Source organism: Zingiber officinale, chromosome 7B, assembly GCF_018446385.1.
Source record: "Zingiber officinale cultivar Zhangliang chromosome 7B, Zo_v1.1, whole genome shotgun sequence".
Classification (NCBI taxonomy): Eukaryota; Viridiplantae; Streptophyta; class Magnoliopsida; order Zingiberales; family Zingiberaceae; genus Zingiber; species Zingiber officinale.
The window spans coordinates 80,992,087-80,999,380 of NC_055999.1; positions in this window are offsets into that span (position 1 = coordinate 80,992,087).

The following is a 7,294-nucleotide window of genomic DNA, read 5'->3' on the forward strand; positions in this document are numbered from 1 at the left end:
AGCCATGATAATGGATTTTTGGAGGCTACAACAATGGTTTGAAAACCGTTGTCTATATGCACTTCTTTGGGGCTATGACAATAGGTTTTTGTGGCTACAACAATGGTTTTGAAAACCGTTGTCTATGTGTACTTTTTTTTTTTTTTTTGTAACTGTGTTTTTCTTTCCCTCCCTCCTTGAAATATTTTTGCTGCCGTGTTTTCCCCGCCTTCTCGAACCCTAAAGCCTTTTTCTTTCCCACTCGCATATGATCTCTTCACACTGCCAAAACCTACATCTCCATCCAACCCCTCTCCAATGAAACCTTCTCCATGAACCTCTCCTAACTCCTCTCTGTCTAACCCCTCTATGTTGAATCCCTCTACCGCTGAACATCTCTGTCGATCCTGCTAAACATCTCCGCCAATCCACCCATCTTCGTTCCCTCTTCGGATGAATCCACAGTTACACTGATATACCTCAAGTATGGCTGGAAAAGGTCTCTTTATATTTGATATGGTTCTTGCAGCTGTGGTCCTCGAGGTTCTCTCCAAATCGAAGCACCAAAGTTGTGCCAGGGGCTCCGAATATGATAATCTTAACTGCGAGAAGAAGATCGTCCTTAACTTGGCAGTTCCTAGTGGATCGGTAGTGAAGCCCCATCTATTCTTTTCGCTTTCCTCGTCACAATTTCTTCATCGCATTTCTCGCGATGAACCCTAATTTGTGATTGTGGGCTGGGACACTCTTCATCTTGTTTCAGGTAGCTCCAAAGTTTTCAAAGACAAATTATGGGTGGACTTTGCTTGTTTCTCGATTAGTGTTTTATGCAAAGATTGCATTTTTTCTTTTAGTCAAAGATTGCATTTTTCACCAAGTTTAATGGTACTCCTTTTCCTATTTCTATCGCTTCTTGAGTCGAGACCGTGGTGAAAAAAATAGTCTTTAGGCTAGGGTATGGTCGTAGACAGTTGTTGATTGCATTCTTATGTTGTGTACATATTGATCGTGAGATTCTGAAAGTTCAAGGTATTGTGGCGATTAAATGACACATGGTTCGATTTCCTTCACTATTTACAAACTGATGATGAAACCTTTAAAAGAAAGTTTTTTTCTATGCAGAATGTATTAGTTATTCAGCTGTATTCTTTCCTTACATATTTTTGTGAATGATCAAAACAGCTCTGCTCGTCTGTTGAGATATGAAAGATCAATTTCAACTGAGTTGAATCATGTGGACGAGCCTCATAAATTGGAGGAAGTAGAAACTATAAGAAAGCCACCTCCACCATTAGAAAAGGTGACATTTCCTTGTTTTGTTTTGTTTTATTTTATTTTATTATGTTTGTAAACCTTTTCCTAGTTTCCCTTTTTGTTTAGTCTAATTTATATGTTTCTAATGATAGTTGTATTGGGTGGCAATGGTTTCATTGGTTCACTTGTTTACAAAGAGGCTTTGGATCAAGAAGGGTTATCAGTTTCTAGTCTGAGCAGGTGCACACAGTCTCAATTAATTTTGTAGCCTGGGCACCCTGGAAAGTTTGTCTATAATTGCACAATGCATTGTTGTGTTTCTACATCTGAATCTTGTCTATAATAAAATCAGATGCCCACGTTAATAGAAAACTTTAGTCATTACTTTTCAATTTCTTAGGAACCCTCCATTTTATCCTTTTCTCAGTATATGAGTTTAATCTGTCTGATCACTAGATTTTCTGGTTAGTAGATTAAATGGTGAATTATTTAATCAATGTTTAATGCACCTCTAGTGGTCCTGTAGTTTCTTTATAATCATATTATCGTCAACTCATGTTTGTTCGAAACTATTTAGCGTGGGATACATAGATGTTGCCCCTCCATGGAATGATTGTTGTATTCTTCTTGTAAAAGTATCATCATCCAACAATCAATTCCTGTAAAATATTCTGAAATACAGCATCACTCTCTTAATTTGATACTATTTATTTTGACTTTAAAGTATGGATGGATGAATTACTTTTGCTCATTCTATATCTTCTTTCCATTTGCATGTTGTTTTGATTGGACTTATCTAAAGGAAGAATGTGCTCAGGATTGATGCTTTTTTTATTACCCAGGTCTGGAAGATCATCAATACGTGAACAATGGGCTGATAAAGTTGAGTGGTGCCAAGGTTGAAAATTAAGAGAAGGCCCTTTCCCTGTGAAGGAAAGACATATAGTTCAGCTTTCTGTGGCTAATCTTTCTATTTGGCAGGAAGCCTTCTTGAAATTCTAGTGACTTTTGTGGTGGTCCAAAAACATATTCACACTAGACTATTTGCTAACAATCATGATGACCACCGATTTGTTGATAAGAGTGGAAATATATTGCCTGGTTAGTTTAGTTGATAGCATGGGTGCATCATTTTTAGGACAATTCTATTTTGTATATTTTTTCAAACCTTGTTTTCTCAATGGTGCTTTCCATCATTGAAATTCCAAGGACTATTGTCGATTCTAAGATATGCCATCCTACTGAATTTGACTTCTACTTGTGCAGCCATGCAAGCATTCAAGTAACTCATCTCACAACTAATACCTTTTTAAATTCCAAGGACTGTTGTAAAAACATATGTGTGTTTATTATTCTTTTAGAACAAGTTTTTTCATATATATATAATAGTGTATTTCTTTTGATATCAATAGGTTGTTGATCTCCTAGTGCCTTAACAAAGGGGTATAAAGATTGGATTTTTTGATGGAGCTGGTGTGGGGAAGACTAGATTTATTATGGAACTAGTGATCAACAGTATTGGAAAAAGTTGGCATGAAAGAATCAGCAAGTGAGAAAGAGGATTCCAATGAAATCCTACAAGTTGAAGATTGTGATGGGACTTGGGTTGACAAAAATTAAGTACAATCCTACATGGCATGAACCACCATCACAAGTTTCTCGTATTTTGGCTATTGTTCATTAGTTGTAAATGGAGTTTATTTGTTTATTTGTATTGAGATAAATTTTATTTAAATATGAGATATGTTTCTTCTTTTGTGATTGTAATTCTTGTATAACTAACATTTTGAATAACATTGATATGGGGAATATTCTTTCTTTTGTGATTATAAGCCTTTATTATATATTTATATTGAAATGTGATATATTGGTATTAAAAGATAATAGTTTAAAAGATAATGATTTAAAACCGTTGTTGTTGTCTATCACCCTCAAAGGCAACGATTAAAAACTGTTGTTGTAACCCCCAAAACTGTTGTAACTAGCAGCGTTATTAAAAGTGCTCTAAACAGCAACGGTTTTAAACTGTTGTCTTTTCATTCAAAGACAATGGTTATAAACCATTGTAAAACTGTTATCGTTTCATTCAAAGATAATGGTTTAAAACCGTTGTCATAGCCTCCACTTTTAACAACACTGCCGATTACAACGGTTTTAAAGGGCCCACGACAACGGATAAAATCTGTTGTCTTTTAATGTTTTTGTTGTAGTGTCATTTAAAATCGTTGAAGGGTGATTGTTAGAATATATGAATTATGTACTACACCAGGATTATCTAATAGGGGGTTTAATTATCTATACTCACTATAAGTAAGGTTCAACTTCTGCACTATTGAACAACACATATCAATGTATGGCTTACAACACATGGTCTTCTAAAATCTTGACTTTTCGTTGGGAAATTGGGTGACCTTCCATTAATCCATTTTCCAAATCCTCATTTCGATTAGAATGGACACCAATACTAGTAGCTTTTTTATATAAGCAGTACAAAATCACATTCTTTCTTCTGTGAGGTAACACTCAGCTATGCAACCCTCTGACTTTGCTTGATTATTCACATAACCTTTATGTATTTTCATAAATATAAATAACAAAATAAATTAGATGAAAGAAGTATTGTTAACAAAATCTAATTCGTTGTATAATATTTATTACCTTTCAAATGGATACATCCAGCGGAGTTGGACTGGTCCACACAAGTGAGCTTCTCTAGCTAAATGAATTGTCAAATCAACCAAAATAGTAAAAAAGGCAGGTGGAAAATACCTTTCCAACATGCATAGAGTTTCAACAATATTCTTCTCAAGTTGTTATAAACTGTTCTTGTTTAACACTCTTAGGCATAATTCATTGTAAAATGTACACAGAAGAAATTGAACATTGTGTGGACCTTTCAGTAAAAGATTTCTCAATGCAATTGATAACAATTATTGCATTAGAACATGACAATCATGAGATTTCAGCCCAATAAGTTTACGCTCTTCTAAAGAAATACAATTACCAATATTTAAGCTATAGCGATCGGGTAACTTTATTTTCTTCAACCTAAAGCAAAATACATCCATTTCTTTTTTAGATAGTGTGTAAGGTGTAGTAGGCAAGTGATACATGTTTGCCCATTTTTATTGAGGATGTAATTCTTCTCTAATTTTAAGTGCATCAAATCTTTGCGAGCATTAACACTATCTTTGAATTTTTTTTTCACATTTAACATTGTGCCTATGATATTCACACAAATATTCTTTTCAACATGCATCATATCTAAGTTATGACGTAAGAGAATCCCCTATAAGTAATCATCAATACATTTTATAGTATTAGTTCAGAAATATAACAAATTATTAAAAATTATTAAATAGAGAGCCAAATAACTTACACTCCAGTATGACAAATAAAAAAAAAAGACTTTTTCTTTCACATTTGAACTGATTTTTGTACCCTTTTTGAACTATCTTGCATCTTCCTCTTTTTTTGACAAGTATTGATAGTCTCACCCTTTTATTTTTTACCCTAATTATTTTCAATGCCTTTCACTGCATTGAGAATTTGTAGCCCAGTTAAAGGTCTAGGTTTCCCTTTTCACTCTTTTTTCCCATTAAACCACTTCTTGTTCTGACAAAATGGATGATCAGGAGCAAGAAATCTCCTGTGACCCAAGTATGCAAACTTTCTACTGTACTTAAGCCACATTGAACATATGTCTTAACCACATATTGGGCAACCACCTTTTCCTTTTATGACACATCCAGCTAGATTTCCATAAGCAGGAAAATCATTGATTGTCCACATCAAAATAGCCTTCAGATTGAACATGGACTTGCTAAATACATCATAAGCCTCTACACCTGTATCCCACAACTCTTTCAAATCCTCCACAAGGCGCTCTAAGTAGACATCTATTGTTGGTTGCTACTCGGAAAACCTAGTGGTTCCACTGTATAAAAATTTTGTACAAAGGTCTGAACCTTTTCCTAGCTACCATGTGTTCTTTTAAATTAAACTTGGATCGCCTGCGGAACTTAACACGTTTGATCCAAAGTTTAATCTATTTGTTCTTTTAGGTTTTGACTTGGATCTCCTGCGGAACTTAACACGTTCGATCCAAATCACCTAAGTTATTAATTCCATTAAATATTAATTTCCATAATTGGTTCCCAGTACTGACGTGGCGTGGCACATGACCTTGGATATGAGAGCAACCACCACCGACTAGACAAAACCTTTTAAGGAAAGCTAATATTTAATTTCCTAAAATAACTTTAGGTTTACCGAAAGGAACAATCAAATCACAAGGAAAAAAAACAAAGAACACAACATCGAAAATAAATTTGAAATACTAGAATCGCATGCCTCTTGTATTTGGTATTATTTCCAAAAATAACTAGTATGATGCGGAAAGGAAAAATACTAGTTATACCTTTTAGAAAGACCTCTTGATCTTCTACCGTATTCCTCTTCTAATCCCGGACGTTGTGTGGGCAACGATCTTCCGAGACGAGAACCACCAATCCACCTTCTTCTTCTTTCCTTCAAGTTTCGGCCAAGCAAGACTTTCAAAGGAAGAAGATCCTTTTCCACCAACCAAGCTCTAAGGGATGCAAGCTTCCTCTCCTTCTTCTCCAAGCTAAGATCCGGCCACCACTTGATCTCCAAGAGAAAATAAGTTTTCGGCCACAAAGATGGAGAGAAGAGAAAGGGAAGGGCCGACCACACCAAGGAAGAAAAGAGGGAGGAAAAAAATAGAGTTGTTCTTTCATAAAGCCTCCTCTACCCCCTCTTTTATAATCCTTGATCTTGGCAAATAAGGAAATTTAAATAAAAACTTCCTTAATTCTTTTGCTATGAAAAGGAAAAATTTATTTAATTAAAAATAATTTTTCTTTTCATTATAACATGGCCGGCCACTTATTTCCCCAAATCAAGGAGAGTTTTAATTAAACAAGAATTAAAACTTCCTAATTTTCTTCTAGAAATTTATAAAAATTTCTCCAATAATTTTATCCCTTCATGATTGATTTATAAAAAGAAAATTTAATAAATTAAAATCTTTCTTTTAAACATGTGGATAAAAAGAAAGTTATTTCTAAAAATTAAAATCTCTTTTAATCTACAAATAAGGAAAGATATCAAATCTTTTCTTAATCTCTTGTAGAAACTTATAAAAGAGAATATTTAATTTTTAAACTCTCTTTTAAATCATGAACATGGTTAAAAAGGAAAGTTTTCTTAAAATTTAAATTCCACCTTTTAATCAACAAATAAAGAAAGATTTCAAATTTTAAACTCTCTTTTAAACATGTAGATGATTTATAAGGAAAGTTTTTACCAAAAATTAAAATCATCCTTTTAATCTACAAATAAGGAAAGAGATTAATCTCTTCTCTTAATCTTTTGTAGAAAGCTATAAAAGAAAATTTTTAATTTTTAAACTCTCTTTTAAAATCATGATATCCACATAAGAAATAATTTTAATAAAAATCCCTTTTAATATTCTAGTGGCCGACCACCTATGCTTGGGACCCAAGCTTTGGCCAGCCACCAACTTGGCTCATCCACTTGGTCTTGGCCGGCCCTAGCTTGGGTTCCAAGCTAGCTTGGTCGGCCCCATTGGATGGGTAAGAAGGTGGGTATGTGGTGGGTATAAATCTCTATATACAAGAGGCTACGGTAGGGACCGAGAGGAGGAATTGGTTTTGGTCTCCCGATAAAATTCGCCCCGAACACACAACTTAATTTTATCAATAATAATTCATTCCACTAGAGAACTATTATTGAACTACCGCACCAATCCCAAATTACATTTTGGGCTCCTTCTTATTATGAGTGTGTTAGTCTCCCTGTGTTTAAGATGTTGAATGCCCACTAATTAAGTGAGTTACTGACAACTCATTTAATTAATATCTTAGTCCAAGAGTAGTACCACTCAACCTTATCGTCATGTCGGACTAAGTCCACCTGCAGGGTTTAACATGACAATCCTTATGAGCTCCTCTTGGGGACATTCTCAACCTAGATTACTAGGACACAATTTCTTTCTATAATCAACAACACACACTAT